A 14,213-nucleotide genomic window follows, 5' to 3' on the forward strand; every position below is an offset into this window, starting at 1 on the left:
CCCCGGGAGTTTGCCAGGTTTCATTTAAGCAAAGAATGTCAAGCTTACGGTCCGTGAGTATATCTTGAATGAGATGACCCTTCCCAGTAAGCGAACGGATGTTAAGTAGCCCGAAGTTGACGGCGGCAGTCTCGCTGCTGCGGGGACCGTTAGCCGACCTAGCCAAGCCAGCTAATGCACGATGGTCGACGGATCGGCCGGCGTTTCTGGATGGCCGACGGGAGGAAGACCAGAAGGAGGTGATGGTGTTGTATCGGTTGAGGCAGAAGCCCCGACGAGACCCACGATGAATATATTTCCGGGAAGGAAAGCGAACAATGTCCGGGAGCCGGTGTAGAGCAGGAGGAGGGCCCAGCCATTGGAAGCTGAGCCGAAGGAGCTCGGCCACCCAGTACTGGAGCAGACCCTTGACAGGTCGATGGAGGAGCGACAGGTTGACAGGTAGGACGCTGAGACGCCGGGACGAAACAGTCGAAGATAGTTGAGAGTGCAAGGCAGACGTGAATGGGGGCTGCCTGGAATGACTGTGAGATAATGATAGTGATTCCATGCGAAACAGTAAAACAATCGATCGTTAAAACACAGTAAAAACAGCGTAAAACACAAAAGTTTGTGGGAGAGCTGCAGCAGCCAAAACGCGCCAGCGTTCACTCTACCCGGAAGTCCCACAGTGCAACGCAAGAGACCTATCTAAGGTCTAAGTTGGCCTTCAAGTGGATCCCAATAATGATAATGTCATCATATTGAGATTTATCATCATAGTCCACTTTCCTTCCTCGTAATTTTAGATGATCTCGGTAAACCACATAATTCCTGGAAGTTAAACTCACAGCTGCACATAGATAATAACATCAGTGAATCACATTTCTCTTTACTTGGAGATGAATTATACTCCGAGATTACTCCATCTACACTTTGGAAGTCGTGCAAGAACTTCATCAGAGGTAATGTAAGCTTGTTTGAAGCTTCAAGGAAAAAAAGCAAACGTTGCTAAATTAACAGATTTGGAGGAAAAAAATGTAATCATTAGATAATGAAAATGCTCAATCCCCATCCATGGCTTTACATCGAAACATAGCAACACTAAAGTGTGAGTCTATTCAAATAATGTCAGTGAAAATAAGCAAACAAACAACAGAATTTTTTTGAATTTTGTGATAAACCACATACATTGCTGGCACGGTAACTTTGTCAAATGGAAAACGATAAATAGAATAAAGGCCAATTGCAACTCTGTTTAAGTGACCTATAATGGTGGAATAGTGGTGAATTGGGGTCAAACATATTGTCTGGCACCGATATCATATTTTGGAAATTGATGTTCATTTTTGAATATGCTTCAAACAATAAAAACAATTGTGTTAGTGTTTGACCCATACATGGCAGCAGCGGTCCAGGTGGGTCTGCATGGAAGGAATTGCCACATCAGACTCCTGTGCAGCGAAGATGGGTGGCTGGGAACCATGAGAAGCCTCAAAAAGCGAGATTCCAGTTGCGGAGCAGACCAGGGAGTTGATCGCGTATTCGACCCAGGGAGGCAGGGTTTTTCGCGGCCACACAATGAAGGGCGGACTCCACGCTCTGGTTCATGCTCTCAGTTTGCCCATTAGTCTGGGGGTGATATCCCGAGGAGGCAGATGGAAGTTTAGGCAGGGCCAGCAGCTGAACTCCCTTGCTGAAACGGTCCACCACTGTTAGGATCACAGTCTTAGCTTCAGAAGGGGGAAGTCCGAACACAAAGTCCAGTTCCACATGGAACCAGGGCCTACTGGGTGTAGGAACGGGTTGCAGCAGACCGGGGCCTGGTGAGAAGCCTTTCTGCAAGCGCAGACCGTGCAGGCCATGACAAATTCCTTAACATCTCTTCCTCATAGTGGGCCACAAGAACCTCAGAGCCACGAAGGTGAAGGTAAGATGATAACCCGCGTGGCAAGCAAACCGGCGAGCGTGGCACCCCTGGAGTAACCGAGAGTGAGCAGGGTTCGGAACAAACAGCCGGCGAGGAGGGATGTTGCTGGGAGCTGGATTGGAACGGAAAGCTCGCTAGACAGCAGCCTCCAGGCTCAAGGTCACCATGCCAATCCCCTTTCTCTCAGGGAGGATGGGGAGGGGTTCCTCGATAGTAGGCTCCTGTGGGTGTTGTCGGCACAGGGCGTCTGCTTTAGAGTTGCGGGAACCAGCGCCCAGCGTGCCTTGGAAGCACGGATGAATGTCAGGTTCGCTAACGACATCTGCTGGTTAAACTAGGCCTCCGCCGCAAGCTGAAGAGGCTGGATTTGAGTCTGAAGGCTCTGTAAGGGGTGCTGGGTGTGGGTAGTGGTCAGGTGAACCTGCTTGACGAGAACATGTTGGATCAAATCGAGTCCAGATTTGTCTGTGTCGGCTGGGGTCGTCATGGCAAGTTTGTACTGTTAGGATTTTTCTGTGACCCCAATTGCACGACAACAGGCAGTTATGGTGCAAGCCAACACTTGTCGTTGTTTATTAGTCTTTGCAAAGTCAACTCAGGCATGAGGAATCCACAAGAAAATCTCTTGTACAGGATGCGAAACCCTCACTCAGGGAAAAATATGGGACTTACTCAAAAGTTCAGGGAGAAGCACGAGAAGTCCACAAGCAAATGTCTGCACAGGAAACGAAAACTTCAGGAGATGCCAATAGAGCTCACTCCAGGTGGTAACGACACACACTTGCACTGAGGACTTGTTTGGGAGCCAATTTATACCAGTCCAAACGAGCAGATTAGCTACAGGTGGGTGATAAACTGATGAGTATCAGGTGTGAGGTTCAGAGCACCCTGGCTGAGGAGGCTGCCCGGCTTGCCCCTCCCTAACATATTGGAATTAAAAAACATTTAGTTATTGTCCTATGCGTCGGTACCCTCACGTACCAGTACCCCAACGTGGCCAGGAATTCAAGGACCCTTTTTAGCTGCTCACAGCTCTCGTATGTTAAATGTTCTCTAATACAGGGGTCCCCAACCGCCGGGTCGCGGACCGGTAACTGTCCGCGGGTCATTTGGTGCCAGGCCACAAAGAAAGAATAAATAACTTGCATTCCTTCCGTTTTATTCATTTCGGAATCTGAAAGATATTTTATTTTGAAAAAACGACCGGATTCACTGTTATATCAGTCTACAGTGACTCTTGATGCAGGTGCAAGCGCGCTTCTCGGTCACCGCATAAAAAATAAACGTCTTTGAAAAGTTTTTTTCGGGAAGGGGAAAAGGCCCAGCCAGGAGACAGAAGAAGAGCCTACAACTTCAAGAAAGAGAAGGCTACATTTAATAGACAGTATCAGTTCTATTTCAAATACGGCTTTATCTCAACGGGAGATTTATACGCACCAAGCCTACTCTGCATAGTAAGTGACGATGGTGAGTCGTATTTTTCAATGAATCATGCACTTTTTATTTGCGGCGTGACTTATTTTGAAGGCACGTTTAAACGTTACCATAGCAACCAGATAATGTTGCGGCCAAATAGGACGTACCGCTTGTCATGATTCATGTTTATTGTCATGTTTCGAAAATAGCACATTTTTCATGCAGGTCATATCGTTTTATATTGTTGTATCTATCCGACCCTGAAAATATTGTCTGCGTTCAGGAAACTCACAGCTGTGACCGAAATTAACATTGTTCACTATGTAAACCACTGTGGTGGTTGCTGCTGCCATTTCCTAACAAAGCAGTAGAGGTCGCTGTTGGATTAGACTTCGTTGTAGTGAATGTCTTCGCGAAGCAGGAGCAGAGAAAATTATTTTGTATAACGTTAATGCATGAAGATTTTTTCACATTAGGGGGTATTTTCGCCCATGTAGATTTCATTTAGAGGAGTTTCACTGTAATTTTACAGTTTACCCCCAGCGAGTCCCAGGAAGTCGCTGATCAGAAAAGTATGAGTCCCATTATGCATTTAGAGAGTCTCAAATTTCAAATTCTGAAATGGTCTCCTTATTCTTATTTATTTATTTTTTTTCCCCAAGATGGCGCCCGAGTAGGCAGCCTTCGGCAAGTGCTCTTCAAGAGCCTTGCTTTTTTGTTCTTTTTTGTTCTTTTTTGCTGTTTTTGTCTTTTGTTTTGTCACATGTTGTTTGTTGTTTCATTGTGTGGACCTGATATGGACTGTTTTCAGCGCTTTTTGGCCACGACATTCGTCAAAGGAGCAGTATCTGTGCTTGGTGGTTGCGCCTTCTCGGCAGCACGCCTGTACCAGCACAGATTTTGATTGGGAGGAATGTCGGCGCCATTGACTGTCGGTGCTGGATAGACCTGGGGCGCTTGTGTTTTTTGCGCCAGTAATGGGCAGCATTTTTCACAACCCCGATTTGTTCAGTGGCTATGTCAGCGCTGTTGGACAGTTGGCGTTAGTGCGGCTGGATGGATGGCCGCTGAAGTTGAGGATGAGGAGAGAGGAGCGTTGGCGAAGAGCGCCGATGCGTATTTGGAACCGTGAGTTGCCGCTTGGAATTGAAATGGATTTCCATGGGACAGGAGAAGTGAACCAATCTCTTTTTTCGTCAATGGATGCTACAGCTTCTTGTTGACTTTGAAACTTAGCTTGTAGCCGACGTGTGCTCATTTTGAGCATGACGTCTCTGATCCACTGGTTAAAGGACACTTTGATTCTCTCCTCTTTCATCTCAAACCGCTTCAAACAACAAAGCGTGTGACGGAAAAGTGGTTAGGACTGCACGGCTGTCCGTGTTTTATGTTATGTGTTGTGTTTATTATTTTACTTTATGTTAACTGTTTTGTAAAGCGCTTTGTTACAGCTGCCGCTGTTGTGAAAGCGCTATATAACTCAGCATGTATTGTATTGTATTGTATTGTATTGTATTCAATTGCATATGATAATAACATAAACAACAACATATACAGTACATACAATTATAAACAAATGCTGCAAACATTTAAATAATTTAGTAGCAGGCCTGAGGAGTTCGGAAATTCACTGTAACCGTTTTTTCGGTTCCATCGGATTACCCAGTGGGAAACCACGCCAACTAATGTTGGGTTCCGTAAACATTCATCATGGGAACCCATTTTTCTATTTTGACTAATATTCATAATCAAGAATTCTGAAACTGAAAAGTATAATGTTTCAAGCGTAAATGTTTGAAAACTATGCATTAACAATGAACATTACATCAGCAGCTGTGTACTCCAGGTTTATTCAAAAAAATTAATGGATCAAAATACTTAATGTTGAATACAGCATACCAGTATTTTTTCCAATCTCACACTGCAAAGATTAATTTACTGGTAATCATTAATTATTAGTGTTGATGTGGCTTGACATCCTCTTCCCAAGACGATGCATGTGTAATCTACTAGCAATTTGACGAAAGAATCGAACACACATCATTAGTTCAACAACAGTTAACATTAGCATTACTACACCTTGTGGTAAAGTTACCATGCTACAACCAGTAAATTATAGAATAACCAATCCTGTTTCAAAATATTTTTCATAGCGATTAGCCTATAGATCTAATGACCAACTTGCCTCGTAATTGTGCCTCCCGTCGTATCTCGCTCTCGTGGTCCGTGCATACATCACAGGTGAGTGATACGCCCTTCGGATGATTCATACGAAAAATCACGTTACGCTCGAAACTACAGAGGAATCGCTTTGTGCGTAACATCAAAACGGGAATAAGTGGATCACCGAAACAGCAGGCACAGAAAGAATGTTCGTTTTTGGTTCAAACCAGTCTCCATCCATATGGAGAAACCAGTAGCTATCCCGTGTTATGACAGGTAAAACTTGGTATTTACACACCGTTTTCATCGTGGCCACTTTATACTGGGTCCAATACCCTGTACACTTAGTTCGGTCAGATTTGGTGTATACTGGATGTAATTTCAACCATAAAAAATCAGATATATTCCACACCTTACGCCACTCTCGAAAATTCCCTGAAGTTACCACTCTCAAAAAAGATTCTTTTTGTGCTGCAGCATGTAGGGTTTGAATACAACGTACTGTCCAATTGCTTTGTTTAGTCAAATTCTGTAGCACGTTTTGTGCCTCTCCCCATAGGTTGATTTCCCAATTGAAAATTGTTTTCTATAATTCCGCGTTTTCTTTTTGCCCCACCAAGGAAGTGGGAAGCCAAACCCCTACTTGATGTAGGGCTCTAGCCGAATGTTCTCCAGTATTAGACAACATTGTTCGAGTTACTTCATTATCAGCCGCATTTGCAAATCCCAACACCGTCCCCGTTCCCCCCAACAAAGTATCATACCAAGCTCTTTTCCTTCGTCCACACTTCGGAATCGGGGGAAAGCGGATTGTCCAAAATACTCTCGTTTCGATTGTTGCCTGTGCAAGGTGTGTGCAGGTATCCAAAACGGGGGACAAGTGTGTCAAAGTTATGGTCGGCGGTAGCTTTCGAGGAATCACTCTCACCGGATACCCACGGGTATTGTGCCCAATAGGTTCGCTGTCTCCGATGATGAAGTCTTCATCCGCCACTATTGTCCAGTTTGATCCCTGATGATTAGGGTCGCATTCGTTTTTTTCATCGTAGTACCAGTCCCCATCATGAAAGAACACCGTGGCGTTCAGTTTACATGACGTGTCCAGGGCGGTGACTGTCACCACGCTTCCCTTGATCACTTCAAGGATGTCGAGGTCGCACATCACTATCGGCTGATTACAAGTGATATTCAGTAGGATACCGTCAAGTTGTATAGATCTAGCTTCTTGAATTGTCCTGCAGGTTCAGCCCTCGGTCATCCCCCAGGAGGGCTGGACCATGGCACCAACGGCAAGGAGGCAGATGACCCAGCAGACGACACCTCCAGTGTCGCGGCGCCCAATGAGGTCCATGGTCTCGTCCGGTTTTAGCAGGTCTCCCGATCAGCAACTCCCACCAAGGCATTAATTCTCTAACCTGTAACAAATTTGGTTAAACACTAAATAACAAGAAAAAACATGATTAGTTCTCTCGCATATAGCATTTGTTTATGGGTACATTTACCCACTTTTCTGTGCTATTTTAGCTCCTTTTTCCAAAACCAAGGGTTGGTCTGAGAGTAGTTTGCACACTACTCCCAGTTCTCCTTGATAGTCTGCATCTATCGCTCCTGCCTGGATGGTCAGGCCTTTCAGTGACAGGCCACTCCGAGGAAGGATGTGACCGTAAGTGCCTTTCGGGCACTGCAGACCCAACCCTGTTTTAACAATTTGAATTTCATGAGGGAGGAGTGTTACAGGTGCCAAAGTTCGCAAATCAAGTCCGGCACAGCCAGGCGTGACTCTGACGGGAATTTCAGCCTCTGGGTCAATTTTCCACATTTTAATACTTTCTGTGACCATTACAGGTTCTTGATTTGAAATCATTCGAATCAAAGGAGTCACTCCTGACCCCACAGGTCGGTTGTTCAATTGTCGGTAATCAACGGTCATTCCGCGTGTATTGTCTGATTTCCTTACCGGCCACAAGGGGTTGTTCCACTTTGTGGTTACCGGCTTCAGCACACCTGCTTCCAAATATTCTTTGATGGTAGCAGTGATCTCTTCTTGTCGCCCCGGAATTCGATATTGTTTAAGGGAGACTGTTTCTGTGGCTTTAGGTATGGGAAATGGTGCCATTTTTACCTTTCCTACCAAAATCGTTCGTATCTCAGTTTCCGTTACTGTTCCGAATTGGAATTTTCCCATTTTCAAATGCAAAGTCATTCTAGCCAGAATGTTCATTCCAACTATCCACTCTGGGATAGGTGTCACAACGACCTCAAATTTTTATTTCGGCATCTTTCCGATTTTTAATGGGGGGGACAACTTCTTTTCCTTTCACCACTTGTCCTCCCAATCCCCTTAAAGGAATTATTTCACCTTTCATTTTGTCAGGGTTTCCATAAATCAATGAGGCCTCCGCTCCTGTGTCAACCAGTGCCATTACTTTTTGTACCGAATTGTTCCAATAAATTTCAAGTTGGACGTGGGGTCGGATATCCCCTACTGACCAACGGTGGACGATTTGACTCTGGCTGGTTGACTGAGTTTGGCCTTCATCCTAGCTGAGGAGATCAAAAGTTCGTGATTTCCTGTCCTTATTCTTTCCCTTGCTTTTGGGCTTTGCCCGCCCTTTCTTTACTGCTGCGATATAGCTGGGGCCTCTTACGTCAACCAGCATGTCTTCATCTGAGTCTGTACTTTCTTCCTCATCCTCTTCCTCTCTGTAAGTTTCAAGGGGAGGGGCTGTTGGCTGCACTCCCGGCGATACCATTTCTTTTAAGAGGGTCATTAGTTGTGCTATGTCTGATTTTCTTTCTTTTTTATTTGTTCCCATACTCAAACAACTGACTTTCAATCCGCGTTGTTTACATTTCGCGGCTAGGGCACTAGTGGGTAGCCCGTCAATTTCGTCGGCCGGGACTCCCGCTGCTATCAGTGGCCTCCACATTTCCCGTCGGTTCCCTCTCCCTTCAGATGACTTTGAGTTTGCCTTTTTCTCCTCTTTTTCTGACCTATAATTCTTTGATTCAGGTCGGGGAGTGCGCGTTGCGTCTCCCCAGTCTCCCAAAGTCGCCAATTCCATTAGGCACGTTTTAACATCACTGAAACTGTTCTCAGCTGCTCCTAGCAAGATGGTAAGTACTCCTGATCTATAATGAGAAGGGGCGTCTCTAATCATTGCATCTCGCACCACTTTTGGTATGGGTGAGTCATCAATAAAAGCATGGCCTGCCCGTGAGATGGCTTCGCGAGTGCACAATCTTCCCATACGATGTATCGCATCACGCATAGTTGACCATTGGCCTTTGACCTCAGGCCAGTAATGCCAAGTGGGATACACCGCCTGCGCAGCCATTGCATACAGGGTAAACGGTGTCATTCGGTCTGCGTCTCGCAATTCTCGGCCCAATGCTCGATATTCAGTGTTCAAGCGCGAGTCATTGTTAAGGCCACCGAAGCGCAAATAGTCCCCTGCATCAAGCCCTACAGAATCTGCTCCTTCTTCAAACATTCGCCTTATCCAGGCGTCAGTAGGTTCTCCCTGTTTTTGTCTATATTTTGTTGTCAAATGAGAAATTTCTTCTTGTGAAAAATCCTCCAATGTTATTGTTATTCGCGGTGGGGGCTGTGGCTGCGGAGTTGCTCGCACAATGGGGTTTCCTTCCCCATCCACTATCACCACACCATTTGCATCTCTTTCTTCCTGAAATATAGGAGGAACAACCAGTTTCTCTTCCCGCCTGCGGGTGATGGGTTGTATTTTTACTTGATTCAAATCTGGATACAGTGGTTGAGGTTTCAATTCTCCACCGTATGTCATTTCTCCATCACCATCTCCCCACAAGTCTCCGCGCCACCCTTCTGGTTCCCAACTCTCGGGCAATTCCATGGTAAAAGAGCGGAGCTGTTTCGGGTGAGCTTGGCGTGGTTTTTTGTTACCTTTTTCTCGTACCAATTGAGAAATGTAAGAAACTGATTTTTCTAACATTCTTTGCGCTTTTTCTCTGTCTGATTCAAGCGTTTTAATTTTTTCCTCTAATTCAGTTATCTTTTTATCTTTTAATAACTCTGAAGCACATTCTTTATCCAAAGCCTTTGATCTTTCTTTCCAAGCTTCAGCACAAATCCACAACATCTCACGAATCCCCCTCAGCGGGGCTTTCTCTTTTATCTCCACCTGGCTGAGTATATCCTTAATCAGCGGTGGAGAAGCCGAAGGAAATGCTCACATCCATGGCTTGGGGCGTCCCCCGTACCGTCTAAGGAGTTTCCCTATTTCCCTAAACTCATTGCTTTCCCATCCGGAAACGCAATCCTCCTTAGGAGACACTTCCTCTCCTTTCACAGTTTTTCTAACAAAACAACAAGCCATTTTTCTAGCAAAACAACAAGCCATTTCTGAATGTATTCTCCAGTGATCCTGCCGACAACGCCAAAAATGTTTTGAAACACTTCTGATACTCAATTTGAATGAATATCAAGTTTTATAAAGGATCATCGGAGATAGGCACTCAGAAATAACGACAAGACACTTCTGGCTACCAACAATAGGCACTTTATTGGTCCCACACAGAAATGATAACACAATTCAAACAAGTTGTATGAAGCTAAAGAACTCTTACCGTGTGCCAGTAGGGTGGAGAGCCAACACCCTCAGCAGAGTGAGCTTCAATACGAGCTAGGCGTTTGTACGGAAACCCATAGCGGACTCTGCTGAGGAGCATCGCTCCCCTCCTTTTATCCTCTAAAGTGTGTGCATTGGGAGAGGTGAGTGGCCATTCTCATCCCTCCCTACGCCACACTGTTTGTTGTGTAATCAAGTGGCATTGATCTCAATCAAGTTTTGACAATTCAAACAAAGCAGACTATGAAGTTGTCAAGGCAGGCTAAATAGTTTATCTCTGAAGTCGTCAAAGCAGGCTCCAGAGTCCATCTCTGAAATTGCTTAGGCAAGCAAGTCACCAAGTCATGCAATCATCTCAAAGCAGTTTTTTCACTGAGAAGAAATACATTGATTAAAGAAAACATCACAAAATATCTTAATATACCAACGTGGGACGCACGTAACGAGATGGCTATATATAGCTATGCACTGTATAGTTTTGTATAAGAAAAATGACGCGAATTTAAATTAGTAAAACATTTGCGAAAACGTACGAAACTTTGCACACATATCACGCCTCGCTAAATAATCAATATTTTCTTTGTTTATTGTGTGATTTTTAAACAATGGCCCAGTAGCGCCCCCTAGAAACACACAGCAGGCCTGGCAAAAGCTGTAAATCTGTATACTAGAGATTTATTTTGCCATTAAACCTCTCCCCAAATTTCCAGGTGCCAGCACCCCAAAATGGCAAGGGCAAGTTGCCCGCAGCTCTAATTATCATCCATCCATTTTCCGATCTGCTTATCCTCACAAAGGTTGCAGGAGGGTGCTGGAGCCTATCCCAGCTGTCTTCAGGCAGTAGACGGGGGACACCCTGAACCGGTTGCCAGCCAATCGCAGAGCACACATAGGTGAACATCCGCGCTCGCACTCACACCTAGGAACATGCAAGCTCCATACAGGGAAGCCGGAGCTGGAATTGAACTCTGCACCTCTGCACTGTGAGGTCGACGCGCTAACCACTGCCCCACCGGGCTGCCCTCTATTTATCATTAACTATTATATTTTGCACAGTGAATCACATTTTGGGGGGCATGAAAATTCACCAAACTGCGCATTCTTGGGACTAGCCGTGTAAATAGATACTCTGAAACAATTACAAAAAAATTGTCTCTGCAGTGCCCCCTACAGTGGGGGAAAAAAGTCTAATCCTGGCATGTTTGATCTCATGTAGATACATATACGGCCCTACAGGGCTTTTAAAACGGCCCACTGAACTTGTCCAAAAAATATATTTATTTAAATCGTTCAATCATTTCATATTGTACACATTTCTCCAGTAGATGGCGCACTGACCGACCTTGAGTGAACTTGGAGCTGAAGTGTATTCGACTGCCAAACCCACATCCACTGTCTTCTATGCAATCAGATTTGTTTGTTTGATTTGCTGTGAATATTCTTCGTGTGTGACGTCACTCTTTGGCGGGGAACAGGCTTAATCGCTGGCATCTCTTTCATGTCCGCTTTCACCCTTTCTTCTTTCACATTCATATTGTCTTGTACAAAAATAATGGTCTTGAATTCGCTCTCATTTACCTTAGCCATTGCCATTTGAGCCCTACTGTAAAAGGATAGTAGCGAAAAGGAAAGTGAACAATGTGCGCCGAGTATTTAATAAAGAGTGGACAGCTACACATTTTTTCATAGATATAAGATAAACGCCTGTATGTATGATATGCCAAGAAGCTCTTGCCACGAAGCATGGAATCTATGCAGGCAAGCAGTCAATGCAAGATTTCCAAAAACGATGATGGCAACAAGTGGTTTCTTTTCGAACAGGGGGAGAGGGAACTCCGGTTCCTCGAGAGTTTTAGGCCTTGACAGATCTTGCTGATGAGCTGATCATTTGAATCAGGTGTGTTGGAGTAGGGAGGGATCTAAAACAGCAGGATATGGCTCTCAAGGAACCGTAGTTCCCTACTCGTTTTAGAACGTAGACAATCTGATGATGGGTTGGTGTCCCAGAGTGTCTTTCACAGCAGCAGTAATCAGGGTGATGGAACTCAACTGCCGACATCTCCAACACACCAAACCTGCAAGTCCTCCACACACACAGACACACACACACACAGAAACTGCAGCACACCTGACAAATTCAGCATAAAAAGGGTAAGAATACAATACATGCTGATTTATATAGCACTTTCACAACAGCAGCAGTTGTAACAAAGCGCTTAACAAAACAGTTAACATAAAGTTTAATAATAAACACAACACATAACATAAAATACGTTTATAAAGTAAAATAATGAACACAACACATAACATAAAACTCGGACAGTTGTGCAGTCCTAACTACTTTTCCCTCATACGCTTTGTTGTTTAAAGCAGTTTGAGATGAAAGAGTGGAATAATAAAATGTTTTAGTTTTACCGGTTCGGTAAGAAGAAACATTTACTGTGCCTTATTCATTTAAAACCTCCTCTGATCATTTCTTTACCCTTTATGACAATAGACATTTGAATTAAAAGCCATGTGCAACATTTTGCCTTTTACAACCAACCTCTGTCCAGTCATTTGCATCAAGGGCCTTTTGTGAACAGGTGGTAGCTACCCTATCATTAGGAAGCCTCAGCCTCAGTTTCTGCCACAACTTCTTCTCATGGGAAGAAATCAACTACACATGTAAGGGGGAAAACACATACTCTGCTTTATTTATTTTGCATTTAAAACCTCCTTTGGTGTTTTCTCTTCATACCACCAAATAGTGATTTATGAGCCCCTGACGGACACTTAGTTGACCTTTGACATCTTGGACTATACAGTAGACTGGATATACTACTACTAGACACCCCCATCCGTGTTTATAACTTAAGCAGTTCTGGAGAGATATCATAAAACTATGAAGCCAGAAATCTTGGACACATCAAACACATTTTGACAACTCCTGCTTTCATATCATTTTGGGGGTTTTGGGAAATGTTTAACTCCTCGGAACATGCTTAAAAAAAATCCCAAACGACAATGTATATCACGATGTACAGTACATCGCTGAGCTCATTCAACGGATCAAGTTGAATATTTGTCAGAAAAGCTTGAATACATTGATCATGTGTTCGACCCAATATTGTGACTTTTCAAGAGAAGACGTGGCCTTTACGGCACCAGAAATCGGATGATTTGCTGTCACAACAAAAACTGCCGTAACTTGACGGATATAATCCTATTCTTTCAAAAATTTATTTCATGAGAGTCCAGGCCTGAAGTCGACTCCAAGTTACAAACTATTACCTGCAGGATGGTTGACAGTTGAATTTGTCCACACAAAATTTAAAAAAAAATGAAAACAGGAGAATTCTTCTGCCCTTCAAAGTTGTCACATGAACAGAAAGCTGCATGGTTTCAGTCCTTTATTCACTAGAATATAGAGTGTTAGCACCACCTACTAGTTAAAGGAAATATGTGTTAATATTTGCTGTTTTCGCCTTCTGGGTGAACCACATCTACCTTATAGTTGCTCAGAAGATTGTTTAGGCCTTGATGATGTCAAAACGCGGAATTTGTCTGTGTTTTTTGAGCCAAGGCATTTTTCTTTCATTGAAAAAATTCCGCGGCATACAACAAGCTGAAAATGTGAAAAAAGCATATTTTAACAATGAAAGTATTACAGTGATCCCTCGCTATTTCGGCCGAGGTGCATCGCGTTTTTTTTCCCCAAAGTACTGCATTCAGAAAAAAAATGCCGAATGACTCAGAGCAGGGGTGCCCATTAGGTAGATCCTGATCTACCGGTAGATCTAAGACAGGTCCCAAGTAGATCCGAGGAGTGTCGAGAAGAAAAAAAAAATGTGTGTGTCTTTGTACATGTTAGTAATATATTTTTGTGTTAATATACACTGCACACTAATCATCTTATCAGTCTCATTTTCACACAAAAAAAATATTTAAAAAATAAAGCAGGTAAATCTTAAATGTGTGTGTGTGTGTGTGCGTGTGCGCGCCGGTAAGGGTAGATCCAGTGAGGTTAGTTGATCGAAAAGTAGATCTTCGATCCAAAAAGTTTGGGCACCCCTGGTCTACACAGTCACAGCTGCATAAAGACAATGTTGATGAATGTTAATTACTGGATAAGGTTT

General features: G+C 44.0%; 1 protein-coding gene and 1 long non-coding RNA gene across 3 annotated transcripts in view; one reads left to right on the forward strand and one right to left on the reverse strand.

Annotated features, from left to right (window-relative positions):
* zswim8 (zinc finger, SWIM-type containing 8) overlaps window positions 1-14,213 on the forward strand; it is a 204,509-nt gene that overhangs the window by 84,076 nt on the left and 106,220 nt on the right. The window lies entirely within an intron of this gene.
* Window positions 1-14,213, reverse strand: part of LOC127610769 (uncharacterized) — a 75,769-nt gene that overhangs the window by 6,794 nt on the left and 54,762 nt on the right. The gene's annotated exons all lie outside the window — the stretch shown is intronic.

The sequence above is a fragment of the Hippocampus zosterae genome, chromosome 11 (genome assembly GCF_025434085.1).
Source record: "Hippocampus zosterae strain Florida chromosome 11, ASM2543408v3, whole genome shotgun sequence".
NCBI lineage: Eukaryota > Metazoa > Chordata > Actinopteri > Syngnathiformes > Syngnathidae > Hippocampus > Hippocampus zosterae.